The 14,139-nt window shown below is 44.7% G+C and overlaps 1 protein-coding gene across 1 annotated transcript in view; it reads right to left on the reverse strand.

The window, feature by feature from the left end:
• Positions 1–14,139, reverse strand: part of ALPK2 (alpha kinase 2) — a 133,322-nt gene that overhangs the window by 92,930 nt on the left and 26,253 nt on the right. The window lies entirely within an intron of this gene.

Below are 14,139 nucleotides of genomic sequence, written 5' to 3' on the forward strand. Positions count from 1 at the left end.
TACAGACTGATTTTACTGTTGTGGGTTTAGTAACAATTTAATTGGTAGCTTGAGAAAATCAAATGAAGTACCTGTTGTAGGAAGGATGTCCATGGTCACAACAGGTATGTTACAACGTGCAATGGAGTCCTATCCTGGATGCACTGCACTATTTTCTAACATTGTGCTTAGTGTGGTCAGTTTTAATAGGAAAGCAAGGGGACTAGCAGGATCACCAGGGATTTCACCACACAACACCCCACCCCCCGTTCGTTCGTTCGGTCAAACACCCCCCCTGTCGCTCGGTTGGTCGATCGGTCAATTGGTCAGTAACCCCCCCCCGCTCACCTGTCTGTCTGCCTATCAGCCCCGCACCTACCCTATCCAGGCCATGGACAGCTTTGGCGGCCTCCCCCTGCATCTCCTCCTCTGTGCCTCCCCCCTGCTCCTGGCCAATACGGTCGCTTCTCCTCTCGGCCAATCGGGTTCGGTAATCGGTAATTCGCTATTGTCACACAAGTGGGTAGGCTTGGGGCGCAGTGCTCTGTGCCCCGAACCCACCCTTTTTTGAAGCCAATTAGAGCCTCAGGCTCTAATCACATGCTTAAAAAAAAAACAAAAACATTGAAATCCATGCATCTGGCACCCTGCATGTAGATTAGGGGCCAGGCGCATGGATTAGAGGGGCGGTGTCCCTGCGCCCCTAATGGAGTGGCCACCACTGGATTGCACATAAAGGCAGCAATACAAAGCGGAAAGGAGACTTTCTCATACAAGTACATGGTACAGCAGGCACATATCAGGAATATGAAGTGTTGGGGGGTGACAAATGGTTTAATTGATGTAAAAGAGTGAAAGCATTTATAAAATCAGTTTGGCTTCATCCACACAGCCGTAGAGCTTGCAGAACCTGAATAATGACATTCCCTGGACCCGCTCCTGCATAGAGCTGCCCAATGAGATGCTTTACGCAACCCCCAGCCCACTACCATGTACTGCCACTTCTAATGCATCTCAATGGGTAGCTGTACATGACAGCAGCAGGCCCCAAAAATTATTATTTATATTAAACAGGATTTATCGTATTTATCGGCGTATAACACGCACATTCATTTTAAGAGGGAAGCTTCAGGAAAAACTTAAATTTTAAATAAGGAACTTTGAAGCAAAATAAGGGTCAGTGCCCATCTGCAGCCTCACCATTGCCATCAATGCAGCCTGATCAATGCCCTTCTGCAGCCTCACAAGTGCCATCAATGCAGCCTCAACAGTCCACATCAATGCAGCCTCACCATTGCAATAAATGCAGAAACCTCACCATTGCCATCAACGCAGTAGCCTCGCCATTGCCATCAGTGCAGCAGCCTCGCCATTGCCATCAGTGCAGCAGCCTCGCCATTGCCATCAGTGCAGAAGCCTCGCCATTGCCATCAGTGCAGCAGCCTCGCCATTGCCATCAGTGCAGCAGCCTCGCCATTGCCATCAATGCAGCAGCCTCGCCATTGCCATCAATGCAGCAGCCTCGCCATTGCCATCAATGCAACAGCCTCGCCATTGGCATCAATGCAGCAGCCTCATCATTGGCATCAATGTAGCAGCCTCGTCATTGGCATCAATGCAGCAGCCTCTTCATTGCCATCAATGCAGCAGCCTCTTCATTGCCATCAATGCAGCAGCCTCATCAATGCAGCAGCCTCGTCATTGCCATCAATGCAGCAGCCTCACCATTGGCATCAATGCAGCAGCCTCGTCATTGGCATCAATGCAGCAGCCTCGTCATTGGCATCAATGCAGCAGCCTCGTCATTGCCATCAATGCAGCAGCCTCACCATTGCCATCAGTGCAGCCTAATCGATGCCCATCTGCAGCCTAGAGGGGACAGGGGGGGGGGGGGCGGGACGAGCGCCGACAAATTACATACAGTGAGAATCTCCTATGATAGACAGAACAGTGGTCCAATGGTGGCCCAGGAGACAGGACTTCCTATTACAGAGGCCGCCAAGAAAACAGAAGATTATCACTGTATGTAATCTGACGGCGTTCGTCCCACCCCCCTCCCTGTCCCTTCCGAGGTAGCTAAAATTGAAGTATTGGCGTATAACATGCACATGCTATTTGCACCTGATTTTCATGGTGAAAAAATAAGTGTTATATGCCAATAAATACAGTATATAGCACTAATAATTTGCACTGTGCTTTATAATATAAAGGTAGACAGTACAGTATACAATACAAGAGGGTTGTTGTGAACGACCCACACTGCGCTTGAGTGCTTCCGTCTGTATATTGCTTCCTAAGTCCTTGAACACGAGTCCAATGGATCTGGCTATAGGAACCCCCAGGAACCAGACAACACCAATCTTTGAGTACACCAGGAATAGCCTTTTATTTGAGATCTCACACAAATATATACAGTACATCAGGGTGACTAAAACCTAACATAATCAACATGAGCTAATTATCTAATCCTTTATCCAGCCTAGGTGACTAAGAGACATGACCTTTTGGACAGACTTGTGGTCACCGAGCTTCACACAGTAGCAGAGTTAATTAACACAAACAACAATGGGTGAAAAGACTCTTAGAGCCCACACTAGACTTATTTACAATAAACACATTATAGCAGATAACAGGCAAGTAGCTGGAATTAATGACATTAGCATCTAACAGTATGACTCCCAACAGTATGATTCAGTCACTATTCTAATATGGCATGTAAAGGGTTCCCAGAGTCTGTATGTCTTGGGGGGACATGGACTTGAATCCAAAGTAACACCACCTCCAGGGTCCCCAGGCATACAGCTCACAGAGAGCACCATTCCCCCAAATGCCAGGGCCCATGATCGGTGGGCAAGAGGCTAGCATTCAGTCCCCTCCAAAAGCCTCTGTCCCGGCTAGGTCTGTCACAGTTGTCATTACTCAGGCTCTGCACACTGTAAGGCGTCTGTGTGTCCATGTGCATGAAGCCTTTTCGTGGTGGAACTGATGACGCTTGTGTAAAGGGATCCTTATTATACCTTTTTCTGACAACCAGTAACAGTAGATCTCCAGAGATTCTGGCTATAGTAAACGTATTCAGTGAGGCCTTGCACACCAGCAAAAGAAAGGGAATGCTCTGGAGTTCACAAGGATTGTATTACAAGATATCTGAAAATAGCATCCATACATGTGCTTGGCGCTTGTGTGCTGGTAAGACACATAACCCCTCACACCCACAACACAAGGCTTTCTATATACACAGTCTATACACAAGTGCAAAGAAGTCAGCACTGTGCCAACAGATGGCTTCATCTGTCCAGGTCTGACTTGGTCCCACCTTCCATACTTCCAAACCCTCCCTAGAGACTTAAGCTGCCCTTACACCTGTAGAATTTTGTTAAAAAATTATTATTTTTAGAATGTTATTTGGATTACCTAAGAGTTAGGGGGATGATTTAACAAACGGTTTCAACCAGAACCAGAGAAAAAAAAGGCAAATGACAAGAATGGAAAATTTTTGTTGGCACCGACTGGCTATCAAATCTTTGAATTTGCTCTCAGATGAAAAAAATCATAAATAGTTTCATGCGCACTTTTCACAGTTAATCCAGAAGTAGAACCTTCATTCTATGAAAATCGAGACATTGACATACAGTACTCAATGAAAAAGCATTCAAAACTGGTCGACTTTATGGTGGTACCATCGTATGGTCAGACAATCGATTTTTATATGTTGTCATCCAAGCGTTTGAAGAGATTCTACAGGTGTAAGAACAGCATTTAAAGACTATGCAAAGTATGTTCATCTTAGTGAATATAAGGTAAAATTGCATTTATTTTGAATACCCAACCATGTGCAATGGAACATGAAAATGTTTATTTTTGCTTGTCTATGATTGGATAAGCGAAGTAAGCATTCACAGCTGTACTATATTTTGTATAAATAATTACGTTCTTCAAGACAATGGCATATGAGTGTCTCCTATTATTTTGTAGCCTCCCTGGCGGTGTGATTATGTCAGATTTTTGAATCTCAAAGCAGTACAATTATTTTGCATAGAAATTTGGCATTTTATATTGTAGGCCTGTAATTCTTAGGAATAACTCACTTAAATCTGTCCAAACAAGAGTCTGGTAGACATCCCGGGTATGATAAAGTATGAAACAGGAAATGATCAATTATAATAAAATAAATATCTATAAATAATTATGAAAAATAATAATATAATAATAATAAAAATTAATTTCCCCACAAATCACTATCGCTTAATTCTGCAAGTGATTGTAATTTACTATCGCTGTTTTCTAGCTGGTCTAAAACCACTTTTGACGTAAAGGGACACTTTTTGGTTGCCATGGACATTCTCCAGTTTCCAGGCAGAAAAAACAGTATATATATATATATATATATAATATAAAACTACACGAAGGGCACTGGACAAAAGCATTAGGGACAAAAAAGATGTGAAATAATTTGATGCAGTAATGTAATCTGTAAGATTACAGTGTACTGTATGTGTTATGTTTTTTGTACTTTTAGAATTTGCCACCGGGCTCCGCCCCCATGTGTCGCGACGCTCGCAGGAAACAGAGCCCAGAGCACAGACTAGGGTTGCCACCTTTTCTTTAAGCCAAACCGAACACTTTATCGGCCTGGGACACTTTGGGTGCCCCAAGGAGAGCACTAATGCAGTGCGCATAGCGTGTCGCAGGGAACAGTGGGTGTGGCCAAATTGCTCTTGCTGATGTCATTGCCCTGCCCCCTCAGTGATGTCAAACCTGCCCGCAGACAGCCACCCACAGCTCCCAGTCGGCAACAAATTTGTGTGCGACTATCTTGGTCACTTGGGGAGCCACAGCCCGGTCTGAATAATGTGTCCGAGTTTCAGTCTGCCTGAAACCCGGACACATGATTCAAAACCCGGACTGTCCGGGTGAATCCCGGACAGGTGGCATCCCTAGCCACATATCAGGAATATGAAGTGTTGGGGTAACAAACACTTTAACTCTCCATTGGGTGGGGAGCCAGAACTCCTCCTTATTCCAGCCTCTGAATGCCTGCATCCATGTACTGTGGTTCCTCCTGTTGGTCCCTGCAGCCCTGCTGAGTCCTGTAATGACATAAAGGTTGGAGGATGGAACCACAGTGCAACACTTTCAGAAATGTTCAATTGTTCAATACTTTTGGACTCACCAAATAGGTAAGTATTCACAGTCTTTGATTGCAGTGAGCCATCCTTTAGATTTTTCGGGGGAAGCATAGTATTGCTTTAATTGCTGATAAATTCCTAGGTTAAAACATGCCTCCATTTCCATAAAGATCCATTATAACACATCAATACTACTTGCGCCATTTGCGATAATCCCAGGCACCTTTATTGATATCTTTACTTTTCCACCTATACCAGGGGTAGGCAACCTTTTGAGCACAGCGTGCCGAAAAATGTTTTCAAAGAAATTGAGCGTGCCGATTTTATAACAAAAAAATGTCAACTTCACACTCTCAATCATGAAAAGGATTTTTTTATAAAGTAAATGCTGTAAACTATTTGAGTAGTGAGAACTTAACATCCTGCACTCTCACGCCTTAGATCAGCTCTAATTCATGCAACTTCACACTTCAGATCACTGTCCCTCCTGCAAATCTGTTTCACCACTGTAAACCCCTGCACATCTGCCCCACCACTGTACGCCCCGCTCTTCTGTCCCACCACTGTAACTCCCTGCACATCTGCTCCACTGCCTTACCCCTATGCTCTTCTGTCTCACCGCTGAGCCATCTTCTCATCTGTCCTAGCACTGAACTTTCTACTCATTTGCCCCACCACTGTAACCCCCTGCTCATCTGTCCCACCAATGTTGCCCCTTTCTCATCTGCCCCACCACTGTACCTCCCTGCACATCTGCTCCACTGTCGTACCCCCATGCTCTTCTGTCTCACCACTGAACCATCCTCTCATCTGTCCTAACACTGAACTTTCTGCTCATCTGCCCCACCACTGTAACCCCCTTTCTCATCTGCCCTACCAATGTACCTCCTGCACATCTGTCCCACATCTGTTCCCCCTGCTCCTCTGCCCAACCAACTCTGCACATCTGCCCCACCTCTGTACCCCCCTGCTCATCTGTCCCACCTATGTACTTTCTTTCTCCTCTGCCCCGCCACTGTACCCCCTGTACATCTGCCCCATCTCTGTGCCCCCTGCTCATTTGTCCCACCAATGCACCTCTTTTCACATATGCCCCACCGCTGTACCCCCCTGCTCTTCTGCCCCACTGCTGAACCCCTTTCTCATCTGGCCCAACACTGTACCACCCTGCACATCTGCCCCACCACTATAACCCCCTGCACATCTGCCCCACCACTGTACTACCCTGCACATCAACACTGAACACCCCCATGCTCATCTGTCCCACCACTCTAACCCCCTGCTCATCTATGCCTTCACTGTACCCCCTGCTTTTCTGTCCCACCGCTGAACTCCCCTCTCATCCCTCCCACCACTGTACCTCCTGCACATCTGCCCCAACACTGTACCCCCTTGCTCTTCTGTCCCACCACTGTAACCCCCTGCTCATCTGCCACATCAATGTACCTCTTTTCTTACCTGCCCCACCACTGTACCTCCCTGCACATCTGCTCCACCGCCGTATCACCATGCTCTTCTGTCTCACTACTGAATCAGCTTCTCACCTGTCCTAACACTGAACCCATCTGCTCATATGCCCCACCACTGTAACCCGCTTTCTCATCTGCCCCACCAATGTGCCTAGTGCATATCTGTCTCACCTCTGTACCCCCTGCTCTCCTGCCCTACCACTGTAACCCCCTGCTCATCTGTCCTATCAATACACCTCCTTTCACATTTGTCCCACTGCTGAACCCCCCTTCCTCTTCTGTGCCCCAACTGAACCCCCTTCTCATCTGCCCCAACACTGAACCCCCTGCTCATCTGTCCCACCATTGTAACCCCCTTCTCATCTGCCCCATCACTGTACCCCCCTGCTCTTCTGTCCCACTGCTGAACCCCCTTCTCATCTCTTTCACTACCGTACCTCCCTGCAAATCTGCCCCAACGCTGTACCCTTCTTCTCTTCTGTCCGACCTCTGAACCCTCCTGCTCATCTGTTCCACCGCTGTACCCTCTTCTCATCTATGATATGCGTGATATGCAGAGTGGTGAAATTAAGCAGAAATGAGACACATCTACCTGTCCTGGCACACTCATCCTGCTGATCCACCTCTCGCATCCAGCCCATGTGCTTGTATGTGATGTATGGAATGTATGTGATGTATGTGATGTCACATACAAGCATATGGAATGGATGCGCAATGATGAGCTCAGGTCAGGGGTATTTTCTGAAAGCAGTGGGCCTGTGTGCAGGATCATAAGTTGGACCCCCGCAGCTGAGAAAAAGTGCGGTGTGATTTTCACTGCACTGAATACTGGCTCTGGCTGAAAGAGACACAGAGTGCCGGGGTTCAGTAGTAAGTGACGTAAAGGTTCGGGAATCATTTCAACAAAGTTCCCAGAAGCTCAACAGTAATTCCACAAACTGTCACCTGATTGTGGTTTTCTCAATTACAGTGAAATCCCTTCTTTCTGTGATTGGTAGTGGCAACCAAGCCAACCAGGTCATCTTCCTCCAGATGGTGGACGGGGCTAGCCGGACTGTGATTGGCTTTAGCAGTGACAATGACAGCCCTCTTCCTCCTGGAAACAAGGACCCCCCCCCCTCCCCCCCAGCAGAACTGCACCCAATCTCTTCCCCATCACAAAAGCTGACGATGGCAGCTACAGCAAAGTTAGAGAACCAATGTTTCCCATCTTTTACAATGTGTGGGGGCACAGTGCCTCCCCTTTAGTGCAGGTGCAGCATGGGGAATTCTGAAATTGGAATGCATTAGTGTCTCACTGACACTTCCCTGCCCTGCTCTGCTGATGGGGAGGGAGTTGAGTGCCAGCAAAAGAGGCTTTGAGTGACGCTGGCGGCACCAGTGCCGGGGGTTGCCTATACAATTGATGACCTATACAGGTCATCAATTGAATGAAAGTTCAATTATTTTGTATCAAACACATTTCTGTTTGTTTTTCATTTGTCAGAGAAAGAGCAAACACTGTATCAAATATTCATCAAGCTTCAAGCTGTTATTGCAAGATTGACACAATTTTGCAATATATCATAAATGATTGCAACAATACCCTGCCTGGGCTGTCAGGAGTTTGATATAAAATTCCAATATATACTGTAAACAAATCACAGCTTCCCTGGTGCAATATCAGCACATTTCAATGTACTGTAGCTCATCCATCACAGTTCCCAGTGTAATTTATAAAAGGTCCTTTATAGCCTCTCATTATCATGTATGCATACTGAAAAACTGCTATAGTATGGCCGTTTTGGGTTTACTCCTTTCTTAACCACTTGCCCTCCGGAAGATTTATCCCTCTTTATGACCTGAGCATTTTTTTGTAACACGGCACTGCGTTACTTTAACTGACAATTGCGCTGTCCTGCGACACTGTACCCGAATAAAATGCATGTCATTTTTTCCCCACAAATAGAGCTTTCTTTTGGTGGTATTTGATGACCACTCTGTCTTTTATTTTTTGCGCTTTTTGAAAAAATTAACTATATTTCTTACTTTCTGCTACAAAACATATCCAATAAAAAATTTAAAAAATCTAATTTCTTCATAAATTTAGACCAATATGTATTGAAGGTTTTGCGCAAGATCACTGTACATTATAAATTCTGCTACATGATTTTGGTTAAAAGAAATCCCAATAAGGGTATATTGATTGGTTTACGCAAATGTTATAACGTCTATAAACTATGGGATATTTTTATGTAATTTTTTATTTTTTATACTAGTAATGGCAGCGATCAGCGACTTAAAGCAGACAATCAGACACTGACACTTTTGACACTTTGTGGTAACCAGTGACACGAATACAGTGATCAGTGCTAAAAATATTTACTGATAACACTGGCTGAGAATGGGTTAAATATCTATGGCGATCAAAGGGTTAACTGTGTGCCTAACCAGTGTTTGTGTTTACTATGTATGCTGCTTTTACTAGGTGAAGAGATGGATTCTAGTCCCTGCTTTGAAGGAACACAGAATCCATCCCTTCTCCCCTGTCAGAATGGAGATCTGCCCTGTTTACATAAGCATATCCCTGTTCTGTGTAGTTTACTGAGGATCGGCGGGTGCCAGAGGACATCGAGTGCCTGGCAACCGCAGATCGGCTTCAGCTGTGAATTATGACAGCCAAGCAGGGGGATTATCACATCCACGCAGGGGGTTCTCACCATCACTGCAAAGACATTCAGCCTCCTGGCTCTCTTGAGGCGGCTTTACTGCTCCGCGTACCTCTGCAGGGTCTTCCTGACCATCAAACACTTTTTGGTCTTCCTGACCATCAAACACTCCCCAGTGGTATGCGCAGATGCTGAACTTTAGCTCTACATCTTTCCTTGCAGCTCCCTAGCCACGCTTGTTCCTCATGGAGGCTCTCTACAGCTGCTCCTGTTCCACATGGACTCCCTCTCAAGCTTGGTCCTTCTTTCCCAACCTGACCTCAAAGCACGGCAGCATGTCACATGGCTCCCCTCAGACACATTGACCACCCTCAGGAGAGTGAGGCCCTGAGCTCTAACACTGGCTCTAATATAAAGATAGCACACACCTGAGTAATCAGTGTGCTTGCTTCTCTCAAAATCTGGCATAAGCCTGCTATAGTGTCTATTTGTAAGATCACTTGCACCATAGGCGTGCGAACAGGGTGTACCGGGTGTGCCCAGGCACACCCTAATCACCTCATGCGCATTAATATTATTGCTCTGTGTAGCAGCAGGAACATGTGAAAGATCTACCTCTTACTGGCTCTGCCATAAGAGAAGTGTCTATGCTCTTCTCTTTCACTGTGCCGGCAGAGAGATCAATTTGCCGGGGTCAAATATATGTAGACACACACACACAGGCATGTGTGTTTGAGCTTTAGGGTGCACACCCTAATGCAATAGGCTGCGCACACCTATGACTTGCACCTACACACTTACTATTGCTATTTTAAGGTGTTCCCACTCTCTCTGTGAGGTTTTTATTACTTTTATGTTATATGGTTACCAGGTTTTCCCAATGAAATCTGGGGACTCTATTGACCATGCTAACTTATAACCAAACCCACAAAATTACATCCCCATTTGGAACTATGTCTACACAATAACCAAAAATGTATATGCTATATATGCAGTGCATAGGAAAGCTGGCCTGAGAAACAATGGCCACACATTCTTACTGGAGCCATTTTTAACAAGGCTCCCCTGCAGTGTACGATAACAGTCCTGGACTACACCACTGGAGACATCACCGGGAATGTTTGTTTGCCAAGGACAAACATCTCACACACTAGACTGTTCTCAGAAAATGGGGGTGGTGGATGACAACCATAATATAATTGTAACAAGAGGACATTCAGAAAAAAGGAAGGATGACATGTTATGACCACAAAAAAAGTTTAAATTATGTCAAATTAGCATAGGGAACAAGATAAAGCTTAGATGTGTTCCTCACTGTACTCAGCGCTTTGTCAAAGTGAACTGGGCCATCCCTATCATGGCTACATGGCAGCATATGGTAGCAGTGGTCTTCTTCTAACTGTGGCCTGGGGGGCAGATGTGGCATTTTACTTGTGTTTACCCAGCCCTTGGGGCACTATTCCTCCCACTGACACCAAAGATGGGGCACTATTCCTCCTACTGACAACAAAGATGGGGCACTATTCCATACACTGAAAACAACGATGGGGCACTATTCCTCCCACCGACACCAATGATGGGGCACTATTCCTCCTACTGACAACAAAGATGGGGCACTATTCCATACACTGAAAACAACGATGGGGCACTACTCCTCCCACCGACACCAATGATGGGGCACTATTCCTCCCACTGACACAAATGATGGGGCACTATTCCTCCCGCTAACTCCAACAATGGGGCATTATTCTTACCGCTGACACCAACAAAGAGGCACAATTCATTTCAATTACACCAATGATAGAGCACTGTTCTTCCCACTGACACCAAAGATTAGGCAATGTTTACTTCCACTAAAACCAGGACATTTTCTACTCACACTGGCTACATCCAGCCTCCTAAAATCAATAGGACAGTAAACTGGCCCTTTGTTTAAAACAGCCATTCTCAACTGGGATTCTGTGAAACCTTAAGGTTACCTCCAGAGGTGGTTTGTGGTGGCTTTGGGTGACTTACCTCCCATTTGATGAGGGCTGCATAGTTATGGGTCAATCCCACTTGACGGAGCAAGCTGCATGGCACCAATGATCTTTTTACCTGTTTGTAAGGGTGGCATCCAGCTTTAAGAAAGGCATTCTTCTCACGGACCACCAATGAATTGGACCTGAATTTTTTTTCAAGGGTTCCTCTGGGGGTAAGGTTGAGAAAGGCTGGTTTAAAAAGTTTGGAGACCCCTGTTATAATAGCTCTGATGTCCTTTCCACTGTATTCAGTTCCTTGTCAAAGTCTATACTGACCTAGAGCAGGTGTTATACAGTATAAATCAACAGAGGAGCTTGGACACAAAAAGGTGGGTGGGATCCCACAAAACTCCCAAGGGAACAAGAAAAGAGGTGGGAATTATGGCAGACAGATCTCAGTTTTGAAATATCCATAACATAAAGGAAGCTAGCAGCCAGTTCTAACCAAAATATGACTTTACCAGGATCAATCCACCAGCAGAAACTACAGATCGGTTTTTAAATGTAGAACAAATGTCAACATAATAGTTGAAATGGCTTTAAAAAAACCAATGACAACGTGATACTTTTCCATGGGAGAGTCATAGGAGGGGTAAATATTACTTATAAAACATACTTGTAATACTTTACATACATTTAGCTTTTTGTCCATCAGCTAAAAATAAATAGATGTGCTCACGAAACAAAGCAGCTTCTTGAAGGGTGTAGAAATCAGAGGCTCACCCTCCAGTGCATTTTCAATGCAAACCACACTAAAAAGGTAAATATGAAGCCATTTATTGTAAAGCTGGCCATACACATATAGAATTTGGGCCGAAACTGATCATTGTCTGAATGATCGTTTGACTTTCATGCAGTTAGTGGACTCAACTCTACCATCAATTTCAACAGTAGGCCTGGCTAATGTCAATGGATCATAAGAGAAGTGTATATGCGTATGTTATATTCGAAACGTAAAAAAAATCTTCTGTATTATTATATTATTATTCTGAATTATATAAACTATATTACCAAAAGTATTGAGACACCAGCCTTTACACACACATGAACTTTAATGGCATCCCAGTCTTAGTCCGTAGGGTTCAATATTGAGTTGGCCCACCCTTTGCAGCTATAACAGCTTCAACTCTTCTGGGAAGGCTGTCCACAAGGTTCAGGAGTGTGTCTATGGGAATGTTTGACCATTCTTCCAGAAGCGCATTTGTGAGGTCCGGCACTGATGTTGTACAAGAAGGCCTGGCTATCAGTCTCCGCTCTAATACATTCCAAAGGTGTTCTATCGGGTTGAGGTCAGGACTCAAGTTCCTCCACCCCAAACTCGTTCTTCCATGTCTTTATGGACCTTGCTTTGTACACTAGTCCAAATCATTTGGTGGAGGGGGATAATTGTGTGGGGTTGTTTTTCAGGGGTTGGGCTTGGCCCCTTAGTTCCAGTGAAGGGAACTCTTAAGGCGTCAGCATACCAAGAAATTTTGGACAATTACATGCCCCCAACTTTGTGGGAACAGTTTGGGGATGGTCCTTTCCTGTTCCAATATGACTGTGCACTGGTCTGCTTGGATAAGCGAGTTTGGGTTGGAGGAACTTGACTGGCCTGAGTCCTGACCTCAACCCGATAGAACACCTTTATGATGAATTAGAGCAGAGACTGTGAGCCAGGCCTTTTCGTCCACATCAGTGCCTGACCTCACAAATGTGTTTCTGGAAGAATGGTCAAACATTCCCATAGACACACTCCTAAACCTTGTGGACAGCCTTCCCAGAAGAGTTGAAGCTGTTATAGCTGCAAAGGTTGGGCCAGCTCAATATTGAACCCTACAGACTTAGACTCGGATGCCACTACAGTTCATGTGCGTGTAAAGGCAGGTGTTCCAATACTTTTGTTAATATAGTGTATGTTGTTATTGACCGATCACTTTCAATCATGGAAATGATTTTATTCTATCAGTTAGTAGACAAGTCACTATCGAGCAGCGAATAGTCGTTCGCACTGCAAATGGCTGAAAATTCTATGCATGTATGGCAAGCTTGAGATATTAGTATGGATCTTATCTATCTTATCTGAAATGAAAATCCAGTTATACACAGAACTGAATCAGCCATATCTGACTGGTAATGTCATTAAGGTAATTTTTTTAAAGAAATTTATAGAAAACAAGTCAGCAATGGTCATTTCTAATAATATGAATCTCCCGTCCAAAATTGTTGGTACGCACATATCTCAAAAGATTTTTTGTTTTTATTTACTTGTATTCTTTCCCTGTCAGAGCAGATGTGTCAGACAGAGCGTTGGGCCATAAGGCTGGCCCATCTCCTACCTGAGCTCAGTGCTCATATCAGAAATAAGAAACTGTTATGTAACAGTTGGGATTACATAAAGGAAAATACATTTAAATGACAGTTTTTTCCTGCTCCGACAGCCAACAAAGAGTGTCAGTTGTTAGTTTTAAGCTCAGACAGCTCACTTTCCTCACTTTGACAGGGAGAGAATACTAATAACAGCACATACACCTGTCCCTGAGAGGTAAGGCTGCACTAATATAAGAAAGGAAGATGGCCACTGCAGAGTGAGTGCCTTTAACTAATGCAACTACAGATATCCATAAATAGATGCAAACTGTTGCATGATATGATGCCCATACGGTTCACATACATTATGAAATTATCTTTTGTGCTGAGAACATCAGTCATACTAACTGGATGTTGTAATCCCCAAAATGTCTCTTCTGATTGCATATTGACACTTTGGGGTTGATTTACTTAAACTAGAGCACTCAAAATCTGGTGCAGCTCTGCATGGTAGCCAATCAGTATTTTACTTCCATCTGTTCAGTGAAGCTTTGACAATAAAATCTGGAAGCTGATTGGTTTCTATGCAGAACTGCACCAGATT

The sequence above is a fragment of the Aquarana catesbeiana genome, linkage group LG01 (genome assembly GCF_042186555.1).
Source record: "Aquarana catesbeiana isolate 2022-GZ linkage group LG01, ASM4218655v1, whole genome shotgun sequence".
NCBI classification, from domain to species: Eukaryota; Metazoa; Chordata; class Amphibia; order Anura; family Ranidae; genus Aquarana; species Aquarana catesbeiana.